We start from the raw sequence: 21,927 nt of genomic DNA on the forward strand, positions 1-21,927 counted from the left end.
ATGGGTTGCCAGTGGAGTTTTATAAGAGAATGTGGGATGTGATTAAGCTAGATATGATTGAGATATATGTTTTTATGCGGGAAAAGTGTAGATTGGCGGAGAGTATGAAGAGTGGAGTGGTTGTGCTGATTTATAAGAAAGGGGATGAGAAGGATGTAAGGAATTGGAGACCTATAACTTTGTTGAATGTGGATTATAAGATTTTTGCTAAAATGATTGCCAATAGAATGAGAGATGTGATCAATCAGGTGATTGGGGAGGATCAAGTGTGTGGAATTCCTGGGAGAAGGATTGGGGAAAATCTTTGTTTTTTGAGAGATGTGTTGTGGGATGCAAGGGAGAGAAAGCAAGAGGTTAGTGTGTTGTCTATTGATTTTGAAAAAGCGTTTGATAGGTTGTCGCATGATTTTCTGTTTAAAGTGTTGGTGAGGATGGGGTTTCCTGGAGAGTTTGTGAATATGGTGAGGATGTTGTATAGGGGTGTTGGCAGTAAGATTTTGATAAACGGATGGGTGAGTGAAGAAGTGAAGGTGTGTTCGGGTGTTAGGCAGGGATGCCCTTTGTCCCCTATAGTCTTTGTGTGTGCTTTAGAACCATTATTAGAGATGATTAGGAAGGATAAGTGTATGAGAGGAGTACGGATTCCAGGGAGTGGTGGGAAAGAGCTGAAAGTGTTGGCGTATATGGACGATGTGTGTGTGCTGTGTGATTCTTTTGCAGTTTTGAGGAGGGCAAAATTATTGGTGTCCTTGTTTTGTGGTGCGTCAGCTTTTAGGGTAAATTGGAAGAAAAGTGAGTATAAGAGGTTTGGAAGTTCAGGTATGAATGAGGACTTGGGTGTGAAAAGAGTGGACGGTGCGATTCAAATTTTGGGGGTTAAAATGGATGAAAAACTGGATGGAAGTGAGAGTTGGGTAGATGTGGAGAAAAGAGTGAGTAGGAAGTTGAGATTTTGGAGTTTGAGAGAGTTGACATTTGAAGGAAAGATAATGGTGATAAAAAGTGTGATTTTGCCGATTTTTCTGTATCTTGCTGTGGTGTTTCCTCCGGGGTATATGGTTGTAAGGAAATTGAATAGAATTGTCTTTGTGTTTTTTTGGGGAACGACAATGGAGAGAGTGAGAAGAGAGACTGTGCTGAAGGACTGGGTGAAGGGGGGTATGAATTTTCCTAATATTGAAGTGTATTTAGGGGTGAATGTGATGTTTGCAGTGAAGAGGATGCTGGGAGGTGATTGGAAATTTGCATGCATGGTGAGATTTCTGGGTGGGAAGGTGTTAGGAAAAATTGGATGGATGAAAAGAGATTTAAGGAAGCCGTATGCGTTTGTGAGTCCTAAATGGTATGAGTTTATTGAGAATTTTATGAGGAAGTTTGGATTGACCGCGGTGAAGAAAGAATGTTTGAAAGATAAGAAGAGTGTGTTTAAGTGTATAAAAGATATGGAAGTCCAATGTAATATAAATATGGTGAGAGGTCAGTGTGTTGGTAAGGTGTGGAAGGGGTTGAGGACAGATGGTATTACAAATAGACAGAGAGAGATTGTATGGCAGAGTTTGCATGGTGGGTTGTCAGTTAGAGAGTTTCAGAAAAATCGTGGAGTTGTGAGGAGTGATTTGTGTCCAAGAGAGAATTGTGGTGGGAGTGAAAGTATAGTGCATCTGTTTTGGAATTGTGGGGTGGCACAGGGAGTTTGGAGGGGTATGGGTCCGTTACTTAAGGAGATGGTTGGGATCAATAGGTTATGTATGGAAATAGTTTTGTTTGGGCTTGCGAGTGTAAGTGAGAAATATCAAAGGGTATTATTTGTCATGCTAGCAATTATAAAAGAGGTTTTGTGGGATGTTAAGAACCTGTATGTGTTTAGAAAGAAAGATGTAACTGTGGAAGGATGTTTGAGAATGGTATTGGACAGGATGTATACGGTGTATTTGGTAGATAAGGAAAGGTTGGGGGAGGTGGATGCAGAAGGGATTTGGAAGGTCTTGAAGTGGAGGTATATGGTGAGAGTGTAGTGGAGGGGTGGAATTTTTTTATATGATTTCTGTATTTCCTTTTGTTATATGAAAATTTAAAAAATCTAAATGAAAAAGCCTGATGATGATTGGATGGAACCGTTCAGAATGTCTAGGATACTGATAGTAAGTATCGACAGGATATGAACGAGTGCTTTTAAACAAAATTAATCCAAACCTGAAGGTTTTAAAAAAAAAAAAAAAAAAAAAAAAAAAAATCTGTTCTTATCAGTTTAATATCTGATACGTCCCCTATCTGGGGACCATATATTAAATGGATTTTTAGAACAGGGAGATGGAAATAGAGCTTGCTCTGTCCACTCCACGCATTGACCTGGTATTGCAGTATTTCCAGGACCGGTGCACCCTTTCCTTATGTGTTGACTAAAATCAGATTCCAAAAGTGTTTTTTGTGTTTGCCATTGTTTCTGTCTTTCTGAAGGGATCTCCCCTTTTAATCCCATTATTTCAACACCTGTTGGACAATGCATGAGTGATAATGAGCTAATTGATTAAATGCAATTAGTGAATACATTGCCACCTCTTGTTTTGTGTCGTCTGTGTGTCTGTGTTTCCGGCATTTCACATTGGAACAGCTCATTCACCTTCCTTGTCTTCTCTCCGCCCTCCCTTTTAGGTAAGTTAAAGAGCTGCACCTGAGCCAGCCACTGATTGATGCAGCACCACAGTCAAATAGTGGAGTGGAGTAGGGGAACAGCAAACAGCCATTAAAGCCGCCCGCCCGCCCGCCACAATGGACCTACCTGTGTACACTAGATGGATGTGATGGAATGTACTGTCGTCCCTACATTTCAAGAAGGAGTAAGAATTGCAGTTGCAACAAAGCCATGCTTGCCTACAAAGAGAGCAGCAATTTGGATTTGTTACTATGTTACCTAGAAGAATAACAAACTGTGCAAGGATGGAGGTTGTAGGAGCAAGGAGAAGTTGTCTGTAAAGTTGGTGGATGCTTATTTTCCATTTTGCAGTCCCTTGTCTCCCTCTTGTGGCCTCCTGGAGGCAACTAGCTGTGCAAAAAAAGACAGCCTGGTGGCCGGCTGTTGCAGTGTTGCCCTCTCAGGCAACACTGAGTGACTGACTGAGCCGCACCGTCTTATATAAAGTTCAGACGGAACTTTGCACGTGTCATAGTGGAGCCCTGAGGAGCCAGAGCCAGCTTTCTGACATCATAATGGGGCCTCAGAGATAAAAGCCTGGGCCCAGGCAGTGTTGGTCAGTGCTGCTCAGCAGGCAGCACTGGACTGGACTGGATTACAGCTGATACAAGGTGTGAAGGAACAAGGGGTGGTTGTGGGCATGCACTTGCTGCCGCTGCCAGTGTTTATCTGCATGGCAGCAGGGCATTTGGGCGTTGCCAGGAAGGCGTTTTTATGTAGATTCCTCCTCTTTCAGCACTGCATTGTGGTGCAAGCAAAAGAAGCAAATCCTGTCTGGCTTCCTCTCCGGCCTTTATTCACCTCCCGTGTAGCTGTGAGTGTGTGAGCCTGCAGGGCCCCATGGAATTGCCTAGAAGTAGGCTGAATCGCTGCAAGGGCTGAACAGCAGTATCGGGCAGGCTCGGGCAACGCGCGGCCCGTTCGGGTTATCGCTTCTCGGCCTTTTGGCTAAGATCAAGTGTAGTATCTGTTCTTATCAGTTTAATATCTGATACGTCCCCTATCTGGGGACCATATATTAAATGGATTTTTAGAACAGGGAGATGGAAATAGAGCTTGCTCTGTCCACTCCACGCATTGACCTGGTATTGCAGTATTTCCAGGACCGGTGCACCCTTTCCTTATGTGTTGACTAAAATCAGATTCCAAAAGTGTTTTTTGTGTTTGCCATTGTTTCTGTCTTTCTGAAGGGATCTCCCCTTTTAATCCCATTATTTCAACACCTGTTGGACAATGCATGAGTGATAATGAGCTAATTGATTAAATGCAATTAATGAATACATTGCCACCTCTTGTTTTGTGTCGTCTGTGTGTCTGTGTTTCCGGCATTTCACATTGGAACAGCTCATTCACCTTCCTTGTCTTCTCTCCGCCCTCCCTTTTAGGTAAGTTAAAGAGCTGCACCTGAGCCAGCCACTGATTGATGCAGCACCACAGTCAAATAGTGGAGTGGAGTAGGGGAACAGCAAACAGCCATTAAAGCCGCCCGCCCGCCCGCCACAATGGACCTACCTGTGTACACTAGATGGATGTGATGGAATGTACTGTCGTCCCTACATTTCAAGAAGGAGTAAGAATTGCAGTTGCAACAAAGCCTTGCTTGCCTACAAAGAGAGCAGCAATTTGGATTTGTTACTATGTTACCTAGAAGAATAACAAACTGTGCAAGGATGGAGGTTGTAGGAGCAAGGAGAAGTTGTCTGTAAAGTTGGTGGATGCTTATTTTCCATTTTTCAGTCCCTTGTCTCCCTCTTGTGGCCTCCTGGAGGCAACTAGCTGTGCAAAAAAAGACAGCCTGGCGGCCGGCTGTTGCAGTGTTGCCCTCTCAGGCAACACTGAGTGACTGACTGAGCCGCACCGTCTTATATAAAGTTCAGACGGAACTTTGCACGTGTCATAGTGGAGCCCTGAGGAGCCAGAGCCAGCTTTCTGACATCATAATGGGGCCTCAGAGATAAAAGCCTGGGCCCAGGCAGTGTTGGTCAGTGCTGCTCAGCAGGCAGCACTGGACTGGACTGGATTACAGCTCATACAAGGTGTGAAGGAACAAGGGGTGGCTGTGGGCATGCACTTGCTGCCGCTGCCAGTGTTTATCTGCATGGCAGCAGGGCATTTGGGCGTTGCCAGGAAGGCGTTTTTATGTAGATTCCTCCTCTTTCAGCACTGCATTGTGGTGCAAGCAAAAGAAGCAAATCCTGTCTGGCTTCCTCTCCGGCCTTTATTCACCTCCCGTGTAGCTGTGAGTGTGTGAGCCTGCAGGGCCCCATGGAATTGCCTAGAAGTAGGCTGAATCGCTGCAAGGGCTGAACAGCAGTATCGGGCAGGCTCGGGCAACGCGCGGCCCGTTCGGGTTATCGCTTCTCGGCCTTTTGGCTAAGATCAAGTGTAGTATCTGTTCTTATCAGTTTAATATCTGATACGTCCCCTATCTGGGGACCATATATTAAATGGATTTTTAGAACAGGGAGATGGAAATAGAGCTTGCTCTGTCCACTCCACGCATTGACCTGGTATTGCAGTATTTCCAGGACCGGTGCACCCTTTCCTTATGTGTTGACTAAAATCAGATTCCAAAAGTGTTTTTTGTGTTTGCCATTGTTTCTGTCTTTCTGAAGGGATCTCCCCTTTTAATCCCATTATTTCAACACCTGTTGGACAATGCATGAGTGATAATGAGCTAATTGATTAAATGCAATTAATGAATACATTGCCACCTCTTGTTTTGTGTCGTCTGTGTGTCTGTGTTTCCGGCATTTCACATTGGAACAGCTCATTCACCTTCCTTGTCTTCTCTCCGCCCTCCCTTTTAGGTAAGTTAAAGAGCTGCACCTGAGCCAGCCACTGATTGATGCAGCACCACAGTCAAATAGTGGAGTGGAGTAGGGGAACAGCAAACAGCCATTAAAGCCGCCCGCCCGCCCGCCACAATGGACCTACCTGTGTACACTAGATGGATGTGATGGAATGTACTGTCGTCCCTACATTTCAAGAAGGAGTAAGAATTGCAGTTGCAACAAAGCCTTGCTTGCCTACAAAGAGAGCAGCAATTTGGATTTGTTACTATGTTACCTAGAAGAATAACAAACTGTGCAAGGATGGAGGTTGTAGGAGCAAGGAGAAGTTGTCTGTAAAGTTGGTGGATGCTTATTTTCCATTTTTCAGTCCCTTGTCTCCCTCTTGTGGCCTCCTGGAGGCAACTAGCTGTGCAAAAAAAGACAGCCTGGCGGCCGGCTGTTGCAGTGTTGCCCTCTCAGGCAACACTGAGTGACTGACTGAGCCGCACCGTCTTATATAAAGTTCAGACGGAACTTTGCACGTGTCATAGTGGAGCCCTGAGGAGCCAGAGCCAGCTTTCTGACATCATAATGGGGCCTCAGAGATAAAAGCCTGGGCCCAGGCAGTGTTGGTCAGTGCTGCTCAGCAGGCAGCACTGGACTGGACTGGATTACAGCTCATACAAGGTGTGAAGGAACAAGGGGTGGCTGTGGGCATGCACTTGCTGCCGCTGCCAGTGTTTATCTGCATGGCAGCAGGGCATTTGGGCGTTGCCAGGAAGGCGTTTTTATGTAGATTCCTCCTCTTTCAGCACTGCATTGTGGTGCAAGCAAAAGAAGCAAATCCTGTCTGGCTTCCTCTCCGGCCTTTATTCACCTCCCGTGTAGCTGTGAGTGTGTGAGCCTGCAGGGCCCCATGGAATTGCCTAGAAGTAGGCTGAATCGCTGCAAGGGCTGAACAGCAGTATCGGGCAGGCTCGGGCAACGCGCGGCCCGTTCGGGTTATCGCTTCTCGGCCTTTTGGCTAAGATCAAGTGTAGTATCTGTTCTTATCAGTTTAATATCTGATACGTCCCCTATCTGGGGACCATATATTAAATGGATTTTTAGAACAGGGAGATGGAAATAGAGCTTGCTCTGTCCACTCCACGCATTGACCTGGTATTGCAGTATTTCCAGGACCGGTGCACCCTTTCCTTATGTGTTGACTAAAATCAGATTCCAAAAGTGTTTTTTGTGTTTGCCATTGTTTCTGTCTTTCTGAAGGGATCTCCCCTTTTAATCCCATTATTTCAACACCTGTTGGACAATGCATGAGTGATAATGAGCTAATTGATTAAATGCAATTAATGAATACATTGCCACCTCTTGTTTTGTGTCGTCTGTGTGTCTGTGTTTCCGGCATTTCACATTGGAACAGCTCATTCACCTTCCTTGTCTTCTCTCCGCCCTCCCTTTTAGGTAAGTTAAAGAGCTGCACCTGAGCCAGCCACTGATTGATGCAGCACCACAGTCAAATAGTGGAGTGGAGTAGGGGAACAGCAAACAGCCATTAAAGCCGCCCGCTCGCCCGCCCGCCCGCCCGCCACAATGGACCTACCTGTGTACACTAGATGGATGTGATGGAATGTACGAATGCAACCAAGAGCGAGCGTCTGTGACTTACGGTTCAAGAGTTATTCACAGAAACATGGTTCTGAACTTTGCTGCCAGCCGCGAAAGCGAAAGTAACCAAGATCGAGCGTCTAGGATTTACTTGTCAATAGCTCGCCTGGGAAACATCCAGAGAAGTCAAAGACAGTGCTTCTATACTAATTGCCAGGCGCTGAGACGAATGCCGCCAAGATCGAGCGTCTAAGACTTACGGTTCAAGAATTAGCCTCAGAAACAGTGGGAAACAGTGTTTCTATACTAATTGCCAGGCGCTAAAACGAATGCCGCCAAGATCGAGCGTCTATGACTTACGGTTCAAGAATTAGCCTCAGAAACAGTGGGAAACAGTGCTTCTATACTAATTGCCAGGCGCTGAGACGAATGCCGCCAAGATCGAGCGTCTATGACTTACGGTTCAAGAATTAGCCTCAGAAACAGTGGTTCAAAACATGCTGCCAATAGCTCGCCTGGGAAACATCCAGAGAAGTCCAAGATAGTGTTTTTTAGACTGGCTGCCACGAGCTGAAACGAATGCAGCCAAGAGCGAGCGTCTGTGACTTACGGTTCAAGAGTTATTCACAGAAACATGGTTCGGAACTTTGCTGCCAGCCGCGAAAGCGAAAGTAACCAAGATCGAGCGTCTAGGATTTACTTGTCAATAGCTCGCCTGGGAAACATCCAGATAAGTCAAAGACAGTGCTTCTATACTAATTGCCAGGCGCTGAGACGAATGCCGCCAAGATCAAGCGTCTAAGACTTACGGTTCAAGAATTAGCCTCAGAAACAGTGGGAAACAGTGCTTCTATACTAATTGCCAGGCGCTGAGACGAATGCCGCCAAGATCGAGCGTCTATGACTTACGGTTCAAGAATTAGCCTCAGAAACAGTGGTTTTGAACATGCTGCCAATAGCTCGCCTGGGAAACATCCGGAGAAGTCCAAGATAGTGTTTTTTAGACTGGCTGCCACGAGCTGAAACGAATGCAACCAAGAGCGAGCGTCTGTGACTTACGGTTCAAGAGTTATTCACAGAAACATGGTTCTGAACTTTGCTGCCAGCCGCGAAAGCGAAAGTAACCAAGATCGAGCGTCTAGGATTTACTTGTCAATAGCTCGCCTGGGAAACATCCAGATAAGTCAAAGACAGTGCTTCTATACTAATTGCCAGGCGCTGAGACGAATGCCGCCAAGATCAAGCGTCTAAGACTTACGGTTCAAGAATTAGCCTCAGAAACAGTGGGAAACAGTGCTTCTATACTAATTGCCAGGCGCTGAGACGAATGCCGCCAAGATCGAGCGTCTATGACTTACGGTTCAAGAATTAGCCTCAGAAACAGTGGTTTTGAACATGCTGCCAATAGCTCGCCTGGGAAACATCCAGAGAAGTCCAAGATAGTGTTTTTTAGACTGGCTGCCACGAGCTGAAACGAATGCAACCAAGAGCGAGCGTCTGTGACTTACGGTTCAAGAGTTATTCACAGAAACATGGTTCTGAACTTTGCTGCCAGCCGCGAAAGCGAAAGTAACCAAGATCGAGCGTCTAGGATTTACTTGTCAATAGCTCGCCTGGGAAACATCCAGAGAAGTCAAAGACAGTGCTTCTATACTAATTGCCAGGCGCTGAGACGAATGCCGCCAAGATCGAGCGTCTAAGACTTACGGTTCAAGAATTAGCCTCAGAAACAGTGGGAAACAGTGTTTCTATACTAATTGCCAGGCGCTGAGACGAATGCCGCCAAGATCAAGCGTCAAAGACTTACGGTTCAAGAATTAGCCTCAGAAACAGTGGGAAACAGTGCTTTTATACTAATTGCCAGGCGCTGAGACGAATGCCGCCAAGATCGAGCGTCTATGACTTACGGTTCAAGAATTAGCCTCAGAAACAGTGGTTCTGAACATGCTGCCAATAGCTCACCTGGGAAACATCCAGAGAAGTCCAAGATAGTGTTTTTTAGACTGGCTGCCACGAGCTGAAACAAATGCAGCCAAGAGCGAGCGTCTGTGACTTACGGTTCAAGAGTTATTCACAGAAACATGGTTCTGAACTTTGCTGCCATCCGCGAAAGCGAAAATAACCAAGATCGAGCGTCTAGGATTTACTTGTCAATAGCTCGCCTGGGAAACATTCAGAGAAGTCAAAGACAGTGCTTCTATACTAATTGCCAGGCGCTGAGACGAATGCCGCCAAGATCGAGCGTCTATGACTTATGGTTCAAGAATTAGCCTCAGAAACAGTGGGAAGCAGTGATTCTATACTAATTGCCAGGCGCTGAGACGAATGCCGCCAAGATCGAGCGTCTATGACTTACGGTTCAAGAATTAGCCTCAGAAACAGTGGTTCTGAAAATGCTGCCAATAGCTCGCCTGTGAAACATCCAGAGAAGTCCAAGATAGTGTTTTTTTTTAGACTGGCTGCCACGAGCTGAAACGAATGCAACCAAGAGCGAGCGTCTGTGACTTACGGTTCAAGAGTTATTCACAGAAACATGGTTCTGAACTTTGCTGCTAGCCGCGAAAGCGAAAATAACCAAGATCGAGCGTCTAGGATTTACTTTTCAATAGCTCGCCTGGGAAACATCCAGAGAAGTCAAAGACAGTGCTTCTATACTAATTGCCAGGCGCTGAGACAAATGCCGCCAAGATCGAGCGTCTATGACTTACGGTTCAAGAATTAGCCTCAGAAACAGTGGTTCTGAACATGCTGCCAATAGCTCGCCTGGGAAACATCCAGAGAAGTCCAAGATAATGTTTTTTAGACTGGCTGCCACGAGCTGAAACGAATGCAACCAAGAGCGAGCGTCTGTGACTTACGGTTCAAGAGTTATTCACAGAAACATGGTTCTGAACTTTGCTGCCAGCCGCGAAAGCGAAAATAACCAAGATCGAGCGTCTAGGATTTACTTGTCAATAGCTCGCCTGGGAAACATCCAGTGAAGTCAAAGACAGTGCTTCTATACTAACTGCCAGGCGCTGAGACGAATGCCGCCAAGATCGAGCGTCTATGACTTACGGTTCAAGAATTCGCCTCAGAAACAGTGGGAAACAGTGCTTCTATACTAATTGCCAGGCGCTGAGACGAATGCCGCCAAGATCGAGCGTCTATGACTTACGGTTCAAGAGTTATTCACAGAAACATGGTTCTGAACTTTGCTGCCAGCCGCGAAAGCGAAAGTAACCAAGATCGAGCGTCTAGGATTTACTTGTCAATAGCTCGCCTGGGAAACATCCAGAGAAGTCAAAGACAGTGCTTCTATACTAATTGCCAGGCGCTGAGACGAATGCCGCCAAGATCAAGCGTCTAAGACTTACGGTTCAAGAATTAGCCTCAGAAACAGTGGGAAACAGTGCTTCTATACTAATTGCCAGGCGCTGAGACGAATGCCGCCAAGATCGAGCGTCTATGACTTACGGTTCAAGAATTAGCCTCAGAAACAGTGGTTTTGAACATGCTGCCAATTGCTCGCCTGGGAAACATCCAGAGAAGTCCAAGATAATGTTTTTTAGACTGGCTGCCACGAGCTGAAACGAATGCAACCAAGAGCGAGCGTCTGTGACTTACGGTTCAAGAGTTATTCACAGAAACATGGTTCTGAACTTTGCTGCCAGCCGTGAAAGCGAAAGTAACCAAGATCGAGCGTCTAGGATTTACTTGTCAATAGCTCGCCTGGGAAACATCCAGATAAGTCAAAGACAGTGCTTCTATACTAATTGCCAGGCGCTGAGACGAATGCCGCCAAGATCAAGCGTCTAAGACTTACGGTTCAAGAATTAGCCTCAGAAACAGTGGGAAACAGTGCTTCTATACTAATTGCCAGGCGCTGAGACGAATGCCGCCAAGATCGAGCGTCTATGACTTACGGTTCAAGAATTAGCCTCAGAAACAGTGGTTTTGAACATGCTGCCAATAGCTCGCCTGGGAAACATCCAGAGAAGTCCAAGATAGTGTTTTTTAGACTGGCTGCCACGAGCTGAAACGAATGCAACCAAGAGCGAGCGTCTGTGACTTACGGTTCAAGAGTTATTCACAGAAACATGGTTCTGAACTTTGCTGCCAGCCGCGAAAGCGAAAGTAACCAAGATCGAGCGTCTAGGATTTACTTGTCAATAGCTCGCCTGGGAAACATCCAGATAAGTCAAAGACAGTGCTTCTATACTAATTGCCAGGCGCTGAGACGAATGCCGCCAAGATCAAGCGTCTAAGACTTACGGTTCAAGAATTAGCCTCAGAAACAGTGGGAAACAGTGCTTCTATACTAACTGCCAGGCGCTGAGACGAATGCCGCCAAGATCGAGCGTCTATGACTTACGGTTCAAGAATTCGCCTCAGAAACAGTGGGAAACAGTGCTTCTATACTAATTGCCAGGCGCTGAGACGAATGCCGCCAAGATCGAGCGTCTATGACTTACGGTTCAAGAGTTATTCACAGAAACATGGTTCTGAACTTTGCTGCCAGCCGCGAAAGCGAAAGTAACCAAGATCGAGCGTCTAGGATTTACTTGTCAATAGCTCGCCTGGGAAACATCCAGAGAAGTCCAAGATAGTGTTTTTTAGACTGGCTGCCACGAGCTGAAACGAATGCAGCCAAGAGCGAGCGTCTGTGACTTACGGTTCAAGAGTTATTCACATAAACATGGTTCGGAACTTTGCTGCCAGCCGCGAAAGCGAAAATAACCAAGATCGAGCGTCTAGGATTTACTTGTGAATAGCTCGCCTGGGAAACTTTCAGATAAGTCAAAGACAGTGCTTCTATACTAATTGCCAGGCGCTGAGACGAATGCCGCCAAGGTCAAGCGTCTAAGACTTACGGTTCAAGAATTAGCCTCAGAAACAGTGGGAAACAGTGCTTCTATACTAATTGCCAGGCGCTGAGACGAATGCCGCCAAGATCGAGCGTCTATGACTTACGGTTCAAGAATTAGCCTCAGAAACAGTGGTTTTGAACATGCTGCCAATAGCTCGCCTGGGAAACATCCAGAGAAGTCCAAGATAATGTTTTTTAGACTGGCTGCCACGAGCTGAAACGAATGCAACCAAGAGCGAGCGTCTGTGACTTACGGTTCAAGAGTTATTCACAGAAACATGGTTCTGAACTTTGCTGCCAGCCGCGAAAGCGAAAGTAACCAAGATCGAGCGTCTAGGATTTACTTGTCAATAGCTCGCCTGGGAAACATCCAGATAAGTCAAAGACAGTGCTTCTATACTAATTGCCAGGCGCTGAGACGAATGCCGCCAAGATCAAGCGTCTAAGACTTACGGTTCAAGAATTAGCCTCAGAAACAGTGGGAAACAGTGCTTCTATACTAATTGCCAGGCGCTGAGACGAATGCCGCCAAGATCGAGCGTCTATGACTTACGGTTCAAGAATTAGCCTCAGAAACAGTGGTTTTGAACATGCTGCCAATAGCTCGCCTGGGAAACATCCAGAGAAGTCCAAGATAGTGTTTTTTAGACTGGCTGCCATGAGCTGAAACGAATGCAACCAAGAGCGAGCGTCTGTGACTTACGGTTCAAGAGTTATTCACAGAAACATGGTTCTGAACTTTGCTGCCAGCCGCGAAAGCGAAAGTAACCAAGATCGAGCGTCTAGGATTTACTTGTCAATAGCTCGCCTGGGAAACATCCAGAGAAGTCAAAGACAGTGCTTCTATACTAATTGCCAGGCGCTGAGACGAATGCCGCCAAGATCGAGCGTCTAAGACTTACGGTTCAAGAATTAGCCTCAGAAACAGTGGGAAACAGTGTTTCTATACTAATTGCCAGGCGCTGAGACGAATGCCGCCAAGATCAAGCGTCAAAGACTTACGGTTCAAGAATTAGCCTCAGAAACAGTGGGAAACAGTGCTTTTATACTAATTGCCAGGCGCTGAGACGAATGCCGCCAAGATCGAGCGTCTATGACTTACGGTTCAAGAATTAGCCTCAGAAACAGTGGTTCTGAACATGCTGCCAATAGCTCACCTGGGAAACATCCAGAGAAGTCCAAGATAGTGTTTTTTAGACTGGCTGCCACGAGCTGAAACGAATGCAGCCAAGAGCGAGCGTCTGTGACTTACGGTTCAAGAGTTATTCACAGAAACATGGTTCTGAACTTTGCTGCCAGCCGCGAAAGCGAAAATAACCAAGATCGAGCGTCTAGGATTTACTTGTCAATAGCTCGCCTGGGAAACATTCAGAGAAGTCAAAGACAGTGCTTCTATACTAATTGCCAGGCGCTGAGACGAATGCCGCCAAGATCGAGCGTCTATGACTTATGGTTCAAGAATTAGCCTCAGAATCAGTGGTTCTGAACATGCTGCCAATAGCTCGCCTGGGAAACATCCAGAGAAGTCCAAGATAGTGTTTTTTTAGACTGGCTGCCACGAGCTGAAACGAATGCAGCCAAGAGCGAGCGACTGTGACTTACGGTTCAAGAGTTATTCACAGAAACATGGTTCTGAACTTTGCTGCCAGCCGCGAAAGCAAAAGTAACCAAGATCGAGCGTCTAGGATTTACTTGTCAATAGCTCGCCTGGGAAACATCCAGAGAAGTCAAAGACAGTGCTTCCATACTAATTGCCAGGCGCTGAGACGAATGCCGCCAAGATCAAGCGTCTAAGACTTACGGTTCAAGAATTAGCCTCAGAAACAGTGGGAAGCAGTGATTCTATACTAATTGCCAGGCGCTGAGACAAATGCCGCCAAGATCGAGCGTCTATGACTTACGGTTCAAGAATTAGCCTCAGAAACATTGGTTCTGAACATGCTGCCAATAGCTCGCCTGGGAAACATCCAGAGAAGTCCAAGATAATGTTTTTTAGACTGGCTGCCACGAGCTGAAACGAATGCAACCAAGAGCGAGCGTCTGTGACTTACGGTTCAAGAGTTATTCACAGAAACATGGTTCTGAACTTTGCTGCCAGCCGCGAAAGCGAAAATAACCAAGATCGAGCGTCTAGGATTTACTTGTCAATAGCTCGCCTGGGAAACATCCAGTGAAGTCAAAGACAGTGCTTCTATACTAACTGCCAGGCGCTGAGACGAATGCCGCCAAGATCGAGCGTCTATGACTTACGGTTCAAGAATTCGCCTCAGAAACAGTGGGAAACAGTGCTTCTATACTAATTGCCAGGCGCTGAGACGAATGCCGCCAAGATCGAGCGTCTATGACTTACGGTTCAAGAGTTATTCACAGAAACATGGTTCTGAACTTTGCTGCCAGCCGCGAAAGCGAAAGTAACCAAGATCGAGCGTCTAGGATTTACTTGTCAATAGCTCGCCTGGGAAACATCCAGAGAAGTCAAAGACAGTGCTTCTATACTAATTGCCAGGCGCTGAGACGAATGCCGCCAAGATCAAGCGTCAAAGACTTACGGTTCAAGAATTAGCCTCAGAAACAGTGGGAAACAGTGCTTTTATACTAATTGCCAGGCGCTGAGACGAATGCCGCCAAGATCGAGCGTCTATGACTTACGGTTCAAGAATTAGCCTCAGAAACAGTGGTTCTAAACATGCTGCCAATAGCTCGGCTGGGAAACATCCAGAGAAGTCCAAGATAGTGTTTTTTAGACTGGCTGCCACGAGCTGAAACGAATGCAGCCAAGAGCGAGCGTCTGTGACTTACGGTTCAAGAGTTATTCACAGAAACATGGTTCGGAACTTTGCTGCCAGCCGCGAAAGCGAAAGTAACCAAGAACGAGCGTCTAGGATTTACTTGTCAATAGCTCGCCTGGGAAACATCCAGAGAAGTCAAAGACAGTGCTTCTATACTAATTGCCAGGCGCTGAGACGAATGCCGCCAAGATCGAGCGTCTAAGACTTACGGTTCAAGTATTAGCCTCAGAAACAGTGGGAAACAGTGTTTCTATACTAATTGCCAGGCGCTGAGACGAATGCCGCCAAGATCAGGCGTCAAAGACTTACGGTTCAAGAATTAGCCTCAGAAACAGTGGGAAACAGTGCTTTTATACTAATTGCCAGGCGCTAAGACGAATGCCGCCAAGATCGAGCGTCTATGACTTACGGTTCAAGAATTAGCCTCAGAAACAGTGGTTCTGAACATCCTGCCAATAGCTCGCCTGGGAAACATCTAGAGAAGTCCAAGATAGTGTTTTTTTAGACTGGTTGCCACGAGCTGAAACGAATGCAGCCAAGAGCGAGCGTCTGTGACTTACGGTTCAAGAGTTATTCACAGAAACATGGTTCTGAACTTTGCTGCCAGCCGCGAAAGCGAAAGTAACCAAGATCGAGCGTCTAGGATTTACTTGTGAATAGCTCGCCTGGGAAACATCCAGAGAAGTCAAAGACAGTGCTTCTGTACTAATTGCCAGGCGCTGAGACGAATGCCGCCAAGATCAAGCGTCTAAGACTTACGGTTCAAGAATTAGCCTCAGAAACAGTGGGAAACAGTGCTTCTATACTAATTGCCAGGCGCTGAGACGAATGCCGCCAAGATCGAGCGTCTATGACTTACGGTTCAAGAATTAGCCTCAGAAACAGTGGGAAACAGTGTTTCTATACTAATTGCCAGGCGCTGAGACGAATGCCGCCAAGATCAAGCGTCAAAGACTTACGGTTCAAGAATTAGCCTCAGAAACAGTGGGAAACAGTGCTTTTATACTAATTGCCAGGCGCTAAGACGAATGCCGCCAAGATCGAGCGTCTATGACTTACGGTTCAAGAATTAGCCTCAGAAACAGTGGTTTTGAACATGCTGCCAATAGCTCGCCTGGGAAACATCCAGAGAAGTCCAAGATAGTGTTTTTTAGACTGGCTGCCACGAGCTGAAACGAATGCAACCAAGAGCGAGCGTCTGTGACTTACGGTTCAAGAGTTATTCACAGAAACATGGTTCTGAACTTTGCTGCCAGCCGCGAAAGCGAAAGTAACCAAGATCGAGCGTCTAGGATTTACTTGTGAATAGCTCGCCTGGGAAACATCCAGAGAAGTCAAAGACAGTGCTTCTATACTAATTGCCAGGCGCTGAGACGAATGCCGCCAAGATCAAGCGTCTAAGACTTACGGTTCAAGAATTAGCCTCAGAAACAGTGGGAAACAGTGCTTCTATACTAATTGCCAGGCGCTGAGACGAATGCCGCCAAGATCGAGCGTCTATGACTTACGGTTCAAGAATTAGCCTCAGAAACAGTGGGAAACAGTGCTTCTATACTAATTGCCAGGCGCTGAGACGAATGCCGCCAAGATCAAGCGTCAAAGACTTACGGTTCAAGAATTAGCCTCAGAAACAGTGGGAAACTGTGCTTTTATACTAATTGCCAGGCGCTGAGACGAATGCCGCCAAGATCGAGCGTCTATGACTTACGGTTCAAGAATTAGCCTCAGAAACAGTGGTTCTAAACATGCTGCCAATAGCTCGCCTGGGAAACATCCAGAGAAGTCCAAGATAGTGTTTTTTAGACTGGCTGCCACAAGCTGAAACGAATGCAGCCAAGAGCGAGCGTCTGTGACTTACGGTTCAAGAGTTATTCACAGAAACATGGTTCTGAACTTTGCTGCCAGCCGCGAAAGCGAAAGTAACCAAGAACGAGCGTCTAGGATTTACTTGTCAATAGCTCGCCTGGGAAACATCCAGAGAAGTCAAAGACAGTGCTTCTATACTAATTGCCAGGCGCTGAGACGAATGCCGCCAAGATCGAGCGTCTATGACTTACGGTTCAAGAATTAGCCTCAGAAACAGTGGGAAACAGTGCTTCTATACTAATTTCCAGGCGCTGAGACGAATGCCGCCAAGATCGAGCGTCTATGACTTACGGTTCAAGAATTAGCCTCAGAAACAGTGATTCTGAACATGCTGCCAATAGCTCGCCTGGGAAACATCCAGAGAAGTCCAAGATAGTGTTTTTTAGACTGGCTGCCACGAGCTGAAACGAATGCAACCAAGAGCGAGCGTCTGTGACTTACGGTTCAAGAGTTATTCACAGAAACATGGTTCTGAACTTTGCTGCCAGCCGCGAAAGCGAAAGTAACCAAGATCGAGCGTCTAGGATTTACTTGTCAATAGCTCGCCTGGGAAACATCCAGAGAAGTCAAAGACAGTGCTTCTATACTAATTGCCAGGCGCTGAGACGAATGCCGCCAAGATCAAGCGTCTAAGACTTACGGTTCAAGAATTAGCCTCAGAAACAGTGGGAAACAGTGCTTCTATACTAATTGCCAGGCGCTGAGACGAATGCCGCCAAGATCGAGCGTCTATGACTTACGGTTCAAGAATTAGCCTCAGAAACAGTGGTTTTGAACATGCTGCCAATAGCTCGCCTGGGAAACATCCAGAGAAGTCCAAATAATGTTTTTTAGACTGGCTGCCACGAGCTGAAACGAATGCAACCAAGAGCGAGCGTCTGTGACTTACGGTTCAAGAGTTATTCACAGAAACATGGTTCTGAACTTTGCTGCCAGCCGCGAAAGCGAAAGTAACCAAGATCGAGCGTCTAGGATTTACTTGTCAATAGCTCGCCTGGGAAACATCCAGAGAAGTCAAAGACAGTGCTTCTATACTAATTGCCAGGCGCTGAGACGAATGCCGCCAAGATCGAGCGTCTAAGACTTACGGTTCAAGTATTAGTCTCAGAAACAGTGGGAAACAGTGTTTCTATACTAATTGCCGGGCGCTGAGACGAATGCCGCCAAGATCAAGCGTCAAAGACTTACGGTTCAAGAATTAGCCTCAGAAACAGTGGGAAACAGTGCTTTTATACTAATTGCCAGGCGCTAAGACGAATGCCGCCAAGATCGAGCGTCTATGACTTACGGTTCAAGAATTAGCCTCAGAAACAGTGGTTCTGAACATCCTGCCAATAGCTCGCCTGGGAAACATCCAGAGAAGTCCAAGATAGTGTTTTTTTAGACTGGCTGCCACGAGCTGAAACGAATGCAGCCAAGAGCGAGCGTCTGTGACTTACGGTTCAAGAGTTATTCACAGAAACATGGTTCTGAACTTTGCTGCCAGCCGCGAAAGCGAAAGTAACCAAGATCGAGCGTCTAGGATTTACTTGTGAATAGCTCGCCTGGGAAACATCCAGAGAAGTCAAAGACAGTGCTTCTATACTAATTGCCAGGCGCTGAGACGAATGCCGCCAAGATCAAGCGTCTAAGACTTACGGTTCAAGAATTAGCCTCAGAAACAGTGGGAAACAGTGCTTCTATACTAATTACCAGGCGCTGAGACGAATGCCGCCAAGATCGAGCGTCTATGACTTACGGTTCAAGAATTAGCCTCAGAAACAGTGGTTTTGAACATGCTGCCAATAGCTCGCCTGGGAAACATCCAGAGAAGTCCAAGATAGTGTTTTTTAGACTGGCTGCCACGAGCTGAAACGAATGCAACAAAGAGCGAGCGTCTGTGACTTACGGTTCAAGAGTTATTCACAGAAACATGGTTCTGAACTTTGCTGCCAGCCGCGAAAGCGAAAGTAACCAAGATCGAGCGTCTAGGATTTACTTGTCAATAGCTCGCCTGGGAAACAGCCAGAGAAGTCAAAGTCAGTGCTTCTATACTAATTGCCAGGCGCTGAGACGAATGCCGCCAAGATCGAGCGTCTAAGACTTACGGTTCAAGAATTAGCCTCAGAAACAGTGGGAAACAGTGTTTCTATACTAATTGCCAGGCCCTGAGACGAATGCCGCCAAGATCAAGCGTCAAAGACTTACGGTTCAAGAATTAGCCTCAGAAACAGTGTGAAACAGTGTTTCTATACTAATTGCCAGGCGCTGAGACGAATGCCGCCAAGATCGAGCGTCTATGACTTACGGTTCAAGAATTAGCCTCAGAAACAGTGGTTCTGAACATGCTGCCAATAGCTCACCTGGGAAACATCCAGAGAAGTCCAAGATAGTGTTTTTTAGACTGGCTGCCACGAGCTGAAACAAATGCAACCAAGAGCGAGCGTCTGTGACTTACGGTTCAAGAGTTATTCACAGAAACATGGTTCTGAACTTTGCTGCCAGCCGCGAAAGCGAAAGTAACCAAGATCGAGCGTCTAGGATTTACTTGTGAATAGCTCGCCTGGGAAACATCCAGAGAAGTCAAAGACAGTGCTTCTATACTAATTGCCAGGCGCTGAGACGAATGCCACCAAGATCAAGCGTCTAAGACTTACGGTTCAAGAATTAGCCTCAGAAACAGTGGGAAACAGTGCTTCTAAACTAATTGCCAGGCGCTGAGACGAATGCCAACAAGATCGAGCGTCAAAGACTTACGGTTCAAGAACTAGCCTCAGAAACAGTGCTTCTATACTAATTGCCAGGCGCTGAGACGAATGCCGCCAAGATCGAGCGTCTATGACTTACGGTTCAAGAATTAGCCTCAGAAACAGTGGGAAACAGTGCTTCTATACTAATTTCCAGGCGCTGAGACGAATGCCGCCAAGATCGAGCGTCTATGACTTACGGTTCAAGAATTAGCCTCAGAAACAGTGGTTTTGAACATGCTGCCAATAGCTCGCCTGGGAAACATCCAGAGAAGTCCAAGATAGTGTTTTTTAGACTGGCTGCCACGAGCTGAAACGAATGCAACAAAGAGCGAGCGTCTGTGACTTACGGTTCAAGAGTTATTCACAGAAACATGGTTCTGAACTTTGCTGCCAGCCGCGAAAGCGAAAGTAACCAAGATCGAGCGTCTAGGATTTACTTGTCAATAGCTCGCCTGGGAAACAGCCAGAGAAGTCAAAGTCAGTGCTTCTATACTAATTGCCAGGCGCTGAGACGAATGCCGCCAAGATCGAGCGTCTAAGACTTACGGTTCAAGAATTAGCCTCAGAAACAGTGGGAAACAGTGTTTCTATACTAATTGCCAGGCCCTGAGACGAATGCCGCCAAGATCAAGCGTCAAAGACTTACGGTTCAAGAATTAGCCTCAGAAACAGTGTGAAACAGTGTTTCTATACTAATTGCCAGGCGCTGAGACGAATGCCGCCAAGATCGAGCGTCTATGACTTACGGTTCAAGAATTAGCCTCAGAAACAGTGGTTCTGAACATGCTGCCAATAGCTCACCTGGGAAACATCCAGAGAAGTCCAAGATAGTGTTTTTTAGACTGGCTGCCACGAGCTGAAACAAATGCAACCAAGAGCGAGCGTCTGTGACTTACGGTTCAAGAGTTATTCACAGAAACATGGTTCTGAACTTTGCTGCCAGCCGCGAAAGCGAAAGTAACCAAGATCGAGCGTCTAGGATTTACTTGTGAATAGCTCGCCTGGGAAACATCCAGAGAAGTCAAAGACAGTGCTTCTATACTAATTGCCAGGCGCTGAGACGAATGCCACCAAGATCAAGCGTCTAAGACTTACGGTTCAAGAATTAGCCTCAGAAACAGTGGGAAACAGTGCTTCTAAACTAATTGCCAGGCGCTGAGACGAATGCCAACAAGATCGAGCGTCAAAGACTTACGGTTCAAGAACTAGCCTCAGAAACAGTGCTTCTATACTAATTGCCAGGCGCTGAGACGAATGCCGCCAAGATCGAGCGTCTATGACTTACGGTTCAAGAATTAGCCTCAGAAACAGTGGGAAACAGTGCTTCTATACTAATTTCCAGGCGCTGAGACGAATGCCGCCAAGATCGAGCTTCTATGACTTACGGTTCAAGAATTAGCCTCAGAAACAGTGATTCTGAACATGCTGCCAATAGCTCGCCTGGGAAACATCCAGAGAAGTCCAAGATAGTGTTTTTTAGACTGGCTGCCACGAGCTGAAACGAATGCAACCAAGAGCGAGCGTCTGTGACTTACGGTTCAAGAGTTATTCACAGAAACATGGTTCTGAACTTGGCTGCCAGCCGCGAAAGCGAAAGTAACCAAGATCGAGCGTCTAGGATTTACTTGTCAATAGCTCGCCTGGGAAACATCCAGAGAAGTCAAAGACAGTGCTTCTATACTAATTGCCAGGCGCTGAGACGAATGCCGCCAAGATCAAGCGTCTAAGACTTACGGTTCAAGAATTAGCCTCAGAAACAGTGGGAAACAGTGCTTTTATACTAATTGCCAGGCGCTAAGACGAATGCCGCCAAGATCGAGCGTCTATGACTTACGGTTCAAGAATTAGCCTCAGAAACAGTGGTTCTGAACATCCTGCCAATAGCTCGCCTGGGAAACATCTAGAGAAGTCCAAGATAGTGTTTTTTTAGACTGGCTGCCACGAGCTGAAACGAATGCAGCCAAGAGCGAGCGTCTGTGACTTACGGTTCAAGAGTTATTCACAGAAACATGGTTCTGAACTTTGCTGCCAGCCGCGAAAGCGAAAGTAACCAAGATCGAGCGTCTAGGATTTACTTGTGAATAGCTCGCCTGGGAAACTAATTGCCAGGCGCTGAGACGAATGCCGCCAAGATCGAGCGTCTATGACTTACGGTTCAAGAATTAGCCTCAGAAACAGTGGTTTTGAACATGCTGCCAATAGCTCGCCTGGGAAACATCCAGAGAAGTCCAAGATAGTGTTTTTTAGACTGGCTGCCACGAGCTGAAACGAATGCAACCAAGAGCGAGCGTCTGTGACTTACGGTTCAAGAGTTATTCACAGAAACATGGTTCAGACTGGCTGCCACGAGCTGAAACGAATGCAGCCAAGAGCGAGCGTCTGTGACTTACGGTTCAAGAGTTATTCACAGAAACATGGTTCGGAACTTTGCTGCCAGCCGCGAAAGCGAAAATAACCAAGATCGAGCGTCTAGGATTTACTAGTCAATAGCTCGCCTGGGAAACATCCAGAGAAGTCAAAGACAGTGCTTCTATACTAATTGCCAGGCGCTGAGACGAATGCCGCCAAGATCGAGCGTCTATGACTTACGGTTCAAGAATTAGCCTCAGAAACAGTGGTTCTG

The 21,927-nt window shown here is 46.5% G+C and overlaps 4 non-coding genes across 4 annotated transcripts; all 4 read left to right on the forward strand.

Moving 5' to 3' along the window:
* The first annotated feature begins 2,196 nt into the window (after positions 1–2,196).
* On the forward strand, positions 2,197–2,386 carry LOC142733604 (U2 spliceosomal RNA). The gene has a single exon (XR_012880221.1). It is a non-coding gene; the product is annotated as a U2 spliceosomal RNA (small nuclear RNA).
* Positions 2,387–3,620: 1,234 nt separating this feature from the next.
* On the forward strand, positions 3,621–3,811 carry LOC142733609 (U2 spliceosomal RNA). Its single transcript, XR_012880224.1, has one exon. It is a non-coding gene; the product is annotated as a U2 spliceosomal RNA (small nuclear RNA).
* Positions 3,812–5,045: 1,234 nt separating this feature from the next.
* LOC142733610 (U2 spliceosomal RNA) lies at positions 5,046–5,236 on the forward strand. The gene has a single exon (XR_012880225.1). It is a non-coding gene; the product is annotated as a U2 spliceosomal RNA (small nuclear RNA).
* Positions 5,237–6,470: 1,234 nt separating this feature from the next.
* Positions 6,471–6,661, forward strand: LOC142733611 (U2 spliceosomal RNA). Its single transcript, XR_012880226.1, has one exon. It is a non-coding gene; the product is annotated as a U2 spliceosomal RNA (small nuclear RNA).
* The last annotated feature ends 15,266 nt before the right edge of the window (positions 6,662–21,927 follow it).

The sequence above is a fragment of the Rhinoderma darwinii genome, unplaced genomic scaffold (genome assembly GCF_050947455.1).
Source record: "Rhinoderma darwinii isolate aRhiDar2 unplaced genomic scaffold, aRhiDar2.hap1 Scaffold_965, whole genome shotgun sequence".
Classification (NCBI taxonomy): domain Eukaryota; kingdom Metazoa; phylum Chordata; class Amphibia; order Anura; family Rhinodermatidae; genus Rhinoderma; species Rhinoderma darwinii.